Source organism: Tamandua tetradactyla, chromosome 12, assembly GCF_023851605.1.
Source record: "Tamandua tetradactyla isolate mTamTet1 chromosome 12, mTamTet1.pri, whole genome shotgun sequence".
NCBI classification, from domain to species: domain Eukaryota; kingdom Metazoa; phylum Chordata; class Mammalia; order Pilosa; family Myrmecophagidae; genus Tamandua; species Tamandua tetradactyla.
The window spans coordinates 72,663,227-72,674,791 of NC_135338.1; the positions used below are offsets into that span (position 1 = coordinate 72,663,227).

Consider the following 11,565-nt stretch of genomic DNA (forward strand, 5'->3'; position numbering starts at 1 on the left):
TGATACTCATTTGTTAAATCCCATCTTCTCTGTTATAACTCCATCTTCTCTTTTGATCTTTCCCCTAATCTTTAGGGGTATTTGGGCTCTGCCCATTCTACCTTTTTTTTCTTTTTCTTTGAAAAATAACATTGACAAAAAAGCAATGAATTTCAAAGCATGTCAGAACAGTTCGTTGTAGAACAGATTTCAGAGTCACAATTCAGTTTTAGAGCACTTTCATCATCCCAAAAAGATTCCTTGTGCCCATTTGCAGTCACTCCCCATTTCCACCTCCAGCTCCAGTCAACAACTAATCTGCTTTCTGTCTCCATAGATTTTCTTTTCTGCAAATTTCATATAAATGAAATCATACATTATGTGGCTTCTTTCACTTAGCATAATATTTTTGAGGTCCATCCATGCCACAGCACTATTTAAAAAATAATGGAAGTAATCACAAGACTTTAAACAAGGACTTAATCTTACTTTTCTATTATCTTCCAAAAAATTCTGATGTTTGTTTTAGACCCACTGGATTCAAGCTTTCAGAACTTGAATTTTCAATATCAGTTGAGGAAAAGTCTAGATTCTAGCTATAGCATATGTTTGCTGATTGGCTGGGCTTTATGAAACCCATTGATTAACTACTTCTGCTTCTTATTCTTTTCAAAATGCTTTTATCACCACTTTACCTCTGAAAACATCTACTGTCCACTCTTTAGCTGATTGGCAATGGATTGCTTCAGCAGCCATAGGGTTTACTGTCTGTTTAAAAGTCACATTGCAACATTTTGCCTGGGGAAATGACTAGGAGAGAGGCCATTTCTTGACAAAGTGTGGGCCAAGATAAAAACCTTTGCAGCCAATCCACAGGCCAACCTTGACACATGTGCCTTGGAGCTTTGGAATGCACTCAGTCAAGTGTCTTTCCAACCCATAGACATGGGCAACCCACTATGTCCCAGGTGCCATCTTAGGCATTGGAGACACAGAGATGAACAAACGTTCTGACCCAAATCTTCTGCATACTTCTATATTTCATCTTGGGTAAATTATAACATAACCTTTCTGGGCCTCAATTTCCTCATCTATGAAATGGGGATAACAGTATTACTGTCTTATAGGACTTTTATAAAGAAGTAACACCTGTAAAATACTTAGACCAGTGCCTTGCATTTCAGAAATGCCCAGTAAATGGCAGCTATATTATTATAATTGTCATTATTATGGCACACCTGTAGCTAGCAGACAATGAATGCTCTCTAAAGTTTTGCAGACATGCAGTCAAACAATCATAAAATAATGTAGTGAATGCTATACAGATGTTTGCTTGGGTTACTATGGATGCACAAAGTGGGCAATGCTCAGTTTTATGTCTGTGTATGTGTGTGTGGGTGTAAGATTGGTGAGTCATGGGCAAGACTACAGACGCTGTCATGTCAAATGTGTTTTTATGAGCAATCCTGGTTCTATATCAACCCCTTGAAGAGATTAATGTCCAGTTCAACTCAGATGGTCCAGCACTGAAATCTGCACTGCTCTTTTGCCCTCCCACACATTCGCGTATGCAATGACCCCTGCCTATTCTTTCCTTCCTTGTCCAGCCGATCCATCCGAATCCTTCTTTGCAAGGTGCTACTCATATCTGACCTGTTCCCAAAGTTCTTTCCAACTCCAGCTCACCTAGGCTTTCCTTCACACTCTTAAGGGCTCTGAGTTATTAAAAAAAAAAAGTCATTTAAAGACCAGAGAAGGATACTGAAAGTGTTCTTACCCACCCTCCCTGGCTGTGCAGATCGAGAAACTGAGGCCAAAGGAGAGGTGACTTGACAAAGGTCATCAGGGTCACCAGCATCCATTTCACTGTCCGGGCTGGTGATCTAGGAGTCCGCCTCGACTCCTCCCTGCCTCTGACCTACTCCGGTATCTCCCCAAGGCCTGTGGCTCCTGAGTGCTGAATGTCTCTTTCATCATCCTCTGAATGTCTCTTTCATCCTCCTCAGCCCTCATCAACTCTCAGCCTCCTCCCTGATCTCATTGTCTTCGCTGCTGGGTGTTTGTACAGAACTTACCTCAGCCTGGAGCGCTCTTCCCACCCCCATCCCCTTTCTTCCAGCCCACTCTCTCCTTTGCTTGCATAATACCTGCTCAACCTTCAGTGGCAGCTTAGATAACATTTCGCTTGCAAGGCCTTCCCTGCCCAGGAGTTAGATTTGGTCTGGGCTCCCACAATCCTCTGTGTTGCTTCAAAACCCCAGCCCCAGGACTGTCACTGCTATTGCAAAGCTGCTTTCCCCAGGTGCACCAGTCTAACTGCAACTTTCAGCACAGTGTCTGCAGATAAAGACAGCCAGTACGTATTTGGGCTTTACTGTTGTGATTGCTTCTTTTATTTTATTGAAAAAATTGCATGGTATGTATTACTCTGCAACTCGCTTTTGCCGCTTGACAGTTTTGGGGCTGCAGAAGCCCCAGAAATAACTCTTGTCTCTTCCCAACAGGCAGCAGAGATTAAGATGTCAGCTTTATTTCATAGAGGTGAGATCATATGATGCTTGTTTTCTTTTGCCAGGCTTATTTCATTCAACGCGATGTCCTCAGGATTCATCCATGTTTTTGCGTGTATCAGAACTTCATTGCTTTTCATGGCCGAGTAGTATTCCACTATGTGTACATATTACATTTTGATCTACTACCTCCTTCCTGGGGGAGAGGGAGGAAAAAAGAGGTTGGAATTGCTGGGTCTCTGATTGGATCGAACGTAGCCAGGTGGGCAAGGCATTTAAGAACAGGGAAATGCCATTAGATCCTTTGTGGTTGTATTTAAGAGAGATGCATTTCTCAGAAAAAGGGGAAGATGCTGGAGATGGGAAAATGGATGACCCCATCCTAGGAAGGACTTCCTCAGGTTGATTTTCTGCTCTGGGCGCAACTCTTTAAGAGAAATATTTTAAGAATGACACCAGCGGTTCCCAACCTTTGTGAGGAAGGCCTGTGTATTATAACATGTAGAAAGTGTCTGTGCCTCCCTCTTCCCTCCCCAACATGGTAATTGTATTGTTCTCGTTAAAGTTTAGTGTCATGGCAGAGAGTCCTAGTCAACTAACAAATAGCTGTTCTTCCCTATTCCTTAGTTAACAGAACTCCAATTTTTGGTTATGCATATTTTCACCAAGATAAAAGATGACATTTCTCAGCCTCCTTTGTAACTGGGGAATGTCCTCTTGATTGAGTTGAGCAGATACAAGTGTTTTGTGTCACTCCTGGAAAATCACCTTAAAAGGGAGGTCTGCGTGCCTTCTTTTTTTCTTTCTCTCTTGCCTGGAACACAGATCTGATGGCTGGATTTTCAGTAGCCATTTTGGACCATAAAGATGGAAGCCACATTCTGAAAATTTCAGAGAAGAAAGATAGGTGGTTCAGTTTCTGATGCAATGCATGGAGATGCCACACCAGCTCCAAACTGCCTATGCTTACCCCAGACTTATTTTATGTGAGAAAGTAAGAAATGTTGTTTTGAGGTGCTGCTATTTGTTTTTCCACTGTATGCTGCTGAATCTAATCCAAAGGATTTAGAGAACCCTTGAAATAAGATTCCCAGGAGACTGTGGCTTAGACTTTGGAACAACTGAAATAGAAAGCTAGAATTAGATTGAGAAGGAAAACATGGTATCGGGGAAGGTACAGGTGGGGGATTTTGGAAACTGTATTTCCACTTGAATGTAGTGGATGAACTGGGACTGCTTAGGCAAGAGAGAACAGATACAGGGAACACATTTTTGTTAGACAGTTCCAGAGAAGAGGGATGAAAGTTCTGGGTAGTTCTAGAGCACAGAAATTACTACAGGGAAGAATTCCTCACTAACTTGCTAATTGTAAGAAATGGGACAGGTATATAAGCATAGATAGGGCTAATGATTTTTCAATTGACTAATAGTTGGGTTAAATGAAGGGATTCTAAGAAAAATCAGATAAGTCTTCTCCCAAAAGTTGAGACTTTGCTCTAAAATTTCCGACATCCACTAAATCTCACTAAAACCTAAAATGGTGCAAGGGACATAGTAAGCCCTCAGCATGTCTTTGCTGAATGAATGAATGAATGAGTACACTGCCCACAGACCAGTGTCCATTCTGATCCAAGCAAAAGAAGGAGCAGACAGAGACTAGAGAATGGGAAAAAATATATTAAAGACTTTTCTCTGTGCTTGGAACAAAACGCCATTGACATTGGGAGGCCCCGAAAACACTTTGGAGGCATAACTTCAAGACTTCCCGACCCTCTTGAAGAGTGGTCTTCCTATGGTATGTTTAGGGAAGGGCCTCAGCCTACTATCTGCTCCCACAGTGTCGGGGACATCACGCCGACCACACCAGAACCTCTGTCCTTCTCCACGTGACCCTGCTATTACTACCACACCTTGATGGAGGGTTCAGGAGGGAAGGCCACACTTCCCAGGACCACCCTTCCCCCTTAATCCTGCTAAGGCAGCAGGGAAGGGTTGTAGACATCTCACAGGAATTGTAACATGGGGGAAAATATGAAAGTCACAAGTTAAATAGGACACGTCTCACCAAGAGAAACTAAGAACAGCAATAGAACAGTTACCTGCCCCACACAGGACAAACACGTGTGGACACCCCCAGGTCCGTGTCCCTCCACTTGCCTGAGCTCCTCGCTGTTTCTCCTTGAAAATCTGTACAAGGTGACTCTCTAGTGCTTTTTAGGGACACACCATCCCTTACCCAGAAGGACTGAACTTGACCTCAGATGAAGTCCCCTCTCCCCAACAGACAGCCAGAGGGGACATCATAATTCCCCAGGAGTACCTTTCCCAACGCTCCAGGGATCCAATTGGAAATGGCCCTGGCCTGAATTTAAGTAGAGACTTTGAGGACAGCAAGATAGTTCTACAGTCAACTCTGGGGGTCCAAAGCAGACTCGGCGCCAGGCCTCCCTTCTCTCCATCCTTATAGCCACCTAGCAGGGAACACACAGACACACAGACACACACACACAGACACAGACACAGACACAGACACACACACACACACACACACAGACAGACACAGACACACACACACACAGACACACACACACACACACACACACACACACACAGACACACACACACAGACACAGACACAGACACAGACACACACACACACACACACACACACTCCCAAAGACCAATAGTAATTCCCCCGGAATTCAAAAACTAGGTCCATATAAAGGTAGGAAAATCTTCCTCAAATGCGTTGCCTGCCTCGAGTTCCTGTCTTCTGGGGAGAGAGCAGAGTGGAATCCATTTCCCGTTTATTAGTCCTTAGGCTTGCAAACCACAGTCAGAGGAAATGGGCGCGTTACCTTCGCAGGGTTGGGACAGCAGAGGCAGTCGTTCCTGGTGGGTCCTTTGGTTGCACTGAGGGCAGCGGAAGCTTTGCAAACCCCGCTTTTCCGTGGTCGGGCGCCCCCACACCCACCCAGAGAGAGAAGGGGGCCTGGGCGAGGACGTAGTGTCCTGCACATCGCAGCGAGGAGCGTTTGTGCTTCCGTTACAGGTGGGGTAGACCGGCTTATGATTCACAGGATGGTGGCAAGATTTCATCTGGAATAAAGTTTACTTGTGTTCAGAGATGGAGAAGTGACTCACCTGTGCCTTCCCGCAGCCCTCTCCTGATCCAGGCACAATCGCTCTCAGAGAAAATGGTCCATTTTTTTTTTTCACGAAGACCCTTTCTTGCGGCAGACAGAGCTTTCACAGGCTCAGAGCATCTCACGAAGCATCTGTTTTCTCCCTTTCCATTATTCAAGCACTCACTGTGCTGTGGAAGGTTGAATAAGGCAAAATCATAATGCACATGCTTTTATCTCAAGGTTGGTATTTTTAGTATGGAAACCAAGCTAAATGAAATTAAAATAAAAAAAAACAAAGGAAGAGAGAAATATATTGAGGCTTAGATCACTGGCTGCGATTACGCATACATTCCTCAGTTCTGAATCTCCATGGAATGGTTCTTGTGGGTTTGTGTAGATGACAGGGGCGGGCGGTTCATTTCAGGGCAGAGAGCAGGCAGAGGTGGGGAGGGAGCCACGGCATGGGGCTGCCTCAGTACCCGTGAGAAAAGGCGACGAAGTCTGGCTTTACTCACCCAGCAGGAAGGAGTGAAAGGATCCGCAGTTTGAGCACCTACTATGTGCCAGGCCGGGTCGAGGGCATGTTCCTGTGAGACAGGCCCCATCCCACTTGACAGACAGTGTGACTGAGGCCCAGAGACCCACCCTGAGCTGCCCAGGTCCCACAGAGGGAGTAGCAAAACCAGGAAACAAGTTCCATCTGTCTTTGCTCCTTCCTTGCATCCTACGACCACCACCGGCGAAGGTTTGCCTCCGGCCTCAAAAATGTGGACGATTGAAATGTCAACTGCCACTCAGCCAACCCCCCATTTTCCTGGATTAAGAGGATTAGTCCAGGCAGGCCCTAAAATAGAATTAGAGAGCCCTGACAGGCCCTAACCCCAGGGGCAGTCTTCGTGGGCAGCTGGGTCAGCACAGTCTGCAATAGATTAAAGGGTTGTGAGCTGGGGACACACCCAAATCCAGTCCACAAGAGGACACCTAGACAGAACCTGCAGGTCCCCGTGGGCAGTCCTCTCCCTGTCCGTGTGGTCCAGCTGACAGTGGCACTGGCCTGCTGATTAAAACCGAGATGCCACCCTTCCCAGCTGTGCTGAGCAGACCATTGTGCCAGCTTCCTAGGCCCTGATGAAGTGAGCCAAGAACTTCAGCCTTGCCCAGTCAGGAGAGGGTTGGTCTGTGACCCTAGGACCTGTTCCACAGGCCATCTCCCTACCAGGAGACAAGGTAAAACCTCTTGCAGACACAGTATGAAGATCTTTGTGCTTTAGGTCAGACAGACCTGGGTTCAATTTTCTGTGTTGCCAGTTCCTGGCTGTGTGACCTTGGGTAAGATACTTGACCTCTCTGAGCCTCCATTCACCCTACCGAAGATAACTATAACTATAACTACCTCATAGGATTATTGCTATGTGAGCTAAGTACTTACAGCGCTTAGCTCAACAGTTTTCTTGAGGCCGAGGCCCCTCTTTCATCCTTGCATTGGGCTGAGGGGCTGCACAGGGTGAGCTCTCTGTTCTCTTTCTTTTGGGAGAGCAGTATCAATAGTCTGAGCTATGTCCCAGGCGAAGGCTGGGTTCTTTGTGCGTGCATTATCTTACTTAGCTCTTGCCACTAGTAAGGACTGTTATTAGGCTCATTTTCCAGCTAAGGGGCTTAACCTGGTAACTGGCACAAAGTCACACATAGCTAGTCCATGACACAGGGATGCCCACAGGGCTTGTCTCACTCCAGAGCAGCCTTCTTCCTTACAATGCTTCATATTCAGACAGATGTCAAAAGCTTGGCCCAGTGCTAAATTGGGTTGCTTTTGTCTCTCTAGATCCCGTTTTGCACGGACCCAGAGGTGTGTGTGTGTGTGTGTGTGTGTGTGTGTGCACATGTGTGCACACACATCTTTCACATCAGGACTAAGGGGTGAGGTGCTGGGCAGGCCTTTGAAGGTGCAGCAGGAACCTGCACTGTCCCCTCACATCTTGTCCCTGACCTTCTGTCTGTCTCACCTCAGGCAGATCACCAGATTCCTCTGGGCCTCCATTTTCTTGGCTCTGAAATGCAGAGTTATCCTAGTGCTTTCCTGGGCGGGACTGAGGAAGGGAGAGGAAGGCAGCTTCCGGCTTTTCAATCCCTGCTCTGAGACCATGAGACTATCTCCTCCTACCTGGGTGACAGCCTGCTCTGAAATTGTCCTCACCCTCTGTGGGAATGCTCATCTGCTCCTCTGAAAAGACCACGGATTTCTGTGCAAGGGGAAGCCATGTCTGAGGTTCCTCTGTATCTTGCCTTCTCCTGCAAACATAGTTGGGAGTTTAAAGAATCCCTACTAGAGCGTAAAGAGAAAGTACATGTGCAAGTGCGTATATGAGAATGTGGGAGTATCCTGAGATCCTTCTTGGAGGAAGAACAAGCTTTCTATTCACAATACACTTTCCAAAGTGCCTGCTGATTGTCTCCTTTGACCCTCAAGCCTTCTCTAGGAGGTGGGAAAGAGCAAGTGTTGTTATGCCCATTCTACAGATGAGAACCGGGCTCAGAGGGGTTAGGCAACCTGCTAGAAGTCACTGAGTCTGTTTCCAGGCCAGCTGCCGCTCATCGCCCTACTTTGGCCTTGCCAGGGAACAGGACATGCCCATGCGGTGCCCAGGCCTCCCTTCCCTGGCAGAAGGTGGACATTGCTGGAGGGAGCCCCACTTCCTCACACCGGTCGCACAGAAGCCTGGGGTCCCGCCAGGAAGGCATGTGGCTGAGGTTGGTCTTGCCACCCAGGCAGCCTCCACCCTCTTAACTGCATCCTTAATGAGTCTCGTCCCCCTTCTGAGATGAATACCCTCCTGAGTGGGCTTCCTTCCCTGGAGGAGTGGAGCAAGGACACAGGTGAGGCTTTCACTATGGAGGGAGGAGAGGGGTGGCAAAGATGGGTACCCCGAGGCCTGGGAAGGTGGGAGGCTGGAGGTGGGGGGTGCACACTGCCCAGGGCTGCCTGTCAGGGTCCTCTGCAGCTCCAAGGCAGCCCCAGGAGAGTGGCAGGAGGCCTTGGAGTGACCTGGTGGGGTAGGTGCCTAAGTTAGAGGAGCAGACAAACACAGGGAGGGCCTGTGCAAAGCCATTTTCCAGATGTCTGTCTTGATTCTGTCTTGCTCTGTCTCCATGTCCCTTGGCCTCCAGGCCCCCTGAAGTGCTCTAGAAAACACCAGCTGTGCTCCTTGGCCATGAACAACTCAAAGAACAGTCTGACAGGGGGACATCCTGGTTCTGGCCCTGCCCTAGCTCCTCTATGCCAGTTAACCCCTCTGGCCTGGATGTCCTCATCTGTAACATAGGGCAAGAGCGCTGTGTTAATGGCAGTTTCCAAGAGATGGTGTATGGGGCCAAACTGTCAATTATACTGTAAGGGTTGAACCCCCCCAAAGATGATTCTGGGCTTGGAGTGTTATGGGGAGGGGGAAGCTTGTGCACTCAAATTAATGATTATTTCCATTCTGCTTGCAAGCAAGGACAGACCCAGCATGTCCAGAGGCTGCCTGTAAATGGAACCATCAGACAGCAGAGGAGCTGTGTGGCTGGCAGTGAAGGTCTGGTCCACTGTCTTCCTCACCTCGGGCAGTGCTGGGTGTCCGAGGTGGGCCCAGCCAGGGCACAGTCACCTGGCCAGCAGCCACCGGGCAAGGCCTCCTTTCCTGGGCAGGGGCACACACAGTCAACAGGTGTTAGTGAAGACCAGGCTGTCCAGTGCCTTACTGGCCGGCCATGGCTAACCCATGCTTGGACCCCTTTAAACGTCTCAGCTAGGGCCAGTTGTCCTGGGATTGGGACAGCTCCACCTGGGCTTGTGTGTGCCCAGCCCTGTGCTCTTCTCATGGACCTGCAGAAGCCTGATTCCACCAAGCAAACGATGGCCTTGGAAGCAGTGAGACTTCGTCTGAATTCAGGTTCCATCATTGGGAAAGTTACACTCCTGGGGCTTCAGTTTTGTCCTCTGTGAAATGGAAGTTACAACAGTACCTGCTCCATAGGGTTTTGGGGATGATTAAATGTGAAAAAAAGTCACACCTATATATAATATGGAACGTGATGTCTTGCAAATGCTGTACAAATGTTAGCCTTCACTATTGCTTGTTGTTTATATCATTGTCTCTCCCAGAGGAGACTCAGAGTTCCTTGAAAGCAGGAACCATGTTTAATTCATCTGTCTCTCTCAGGAGGTCCAACCCCTACTTTTTATAGGAATTCAACATTATTGGGTATTGGGTACCTATTATGCACCTACATCCTGCGAGACTCTCCTCTGAATCTTGCTTGTGATGAACTGTGAGGTGCAGGAAGCATGACTCACCTCACAGCACGCAGTGTCTGTAAGACCCACAAGCTGTCCTCCTCTGCTCTCTTCTCCCCCTGCCTCCCTAGCTACCGAGGGTCCTCGGAGCTCTTCCCTCCTCTCCTTGTTCCACACCAGATGTGTGGAGCTCTAAAGAGCAACTGATAAATTCACAAATGAATTCTAAGAATGATTTAAGCTTAAAGCAGGGGTTCTTAACCTGGCCCAGCAAGGGTCTGTGCTTGAGGGGCGGCCAATGGCTCATTGCGATGGTCTCCATTTTCCCGGAAGTAGGTCCACATCTTTGATCAGATTTGCCATCAGTCTGTGAACTGAAAAAGATTGAAGACGTGCCTCCCAAGGGTAGTGCAATCCAACAGAACTTTCTGTGATGGAGGAAGTGATCTTTATCTATGCTGTTCAGTACATAGGCACCATTACCCACTTATGGTTTTGGAGTCCTTGAAATATAGTGAGTGCAAGTGAAGAACCAAGTTTTAAATTTTATGTATATTAGTTAGTATAGATTTGAATTAAAATAGCCGCATGTGGCTAGTGGCTACTGTATTGGACCGTGCAGCCTGAGATGATAAAAATTCAGTGGTAGAATCTGAAACATGTTGGAAAGTTGGAATTTAGAGTACATAAAGAGATTCTCGTTGGCAGAATTTCTGAAGGTTTTTGAAAAAAAATAATAAAACTTACCCATCCATTCATCCCTTCCTGTGTGCACGAATCAGCGCAGACATTCACTGAGCGGCTGTGGTGAAGGTGGCACCAAATTGTAAAGTGGTGAATGTTCCAGTGTGTAAGCTTCTAGAATGTGGCATGCCAGAAACGGAATGACTTTTATAAAGGGGGAATTTATTAAGTTGCAAGTTTGCCGATCTAAGGTTGTGAAAATGTCCAAATTAAGGCAAGACTATAAAAGTGTCCAAATTAAGACATTCAGAGAATGATACTTTGACTCAAGAAGTCTGACGGGTCCAACTCTGTCTGCTGGAAAGGCACGTGGCAACGTCTGTTAGCTTTCTCTTTCAGCTTCATGCTTCATGAAGCTTCCCTGGGGGACTTTTCCTTCTTCATCTCCAGAGTGTGGACTCTGTCAGTTCTGGTGGCTCTAAAGCTTTTTCCATAATGGTTCCCTCTCAAAGAGCTCCAGTGAGCAACCCCACCTGAATGGGTGGTGACATATCACCATGGAAACCATCTATTCAAAAGTTACCACCCACAATTGGGTGGGTCACATCTCTATGGAGATAAGAAAAAACACCCCCCCCCCCCCCAGCAATATTGAATGAGGATCAAGGGACATGGCTTTTCTGCGGTACATAATAGTTCCAAACCAGCATAGTAAGCAGAGAGATGTGTACAATTCATCAGAGACCAGAGGGTCTGCCCCAAATGTGTTGGCAGGTCCCTTTGGGGATGGCTCTGCATTTAGAAAAGCAGAATGTCCCTATTTGGTGGTCCAATCCTCATGACATTTGGCATTCCCATCAGCAAGAGAATGTTTCTCCTCTTTAGAAGGATGTTTGGTCCCAGACGGCAGAAAGAGGATGAAAGGGGGAGGCTGCAAAAAGGAGAAGACTGACTGGGATGTCTCCTGGATGACATCAGGCTGAGTTTATAA

The 11,565-nt window shown here is 47.2% G+C and overlaps 1 long non-coding RNA gene across 1 annotated transcript; it reads right to left on the minus strand.

Annotated features, from left to right (window-relative positions):
• Positions 1-2,431: 2,431 nt before the first annotated feature.
• Positions 2,432-10,727, minus strand: LOC143651591 (uncharacterized). The gene is made up of 4 exons (XR_013160057.1): positions 10,638-10,727; positions 5,348-5,588; positions 3,258-3,370; positions 2,432-2,685 (listed from the first exon to the last, which is right to left on the minus strand). It is a non-coding gene; the product is annotated as an uncharacterized LOC143651591 (long non-coding RNA).
• Positions 10,728-11,565: the final 838 nt, after the last annotated feature.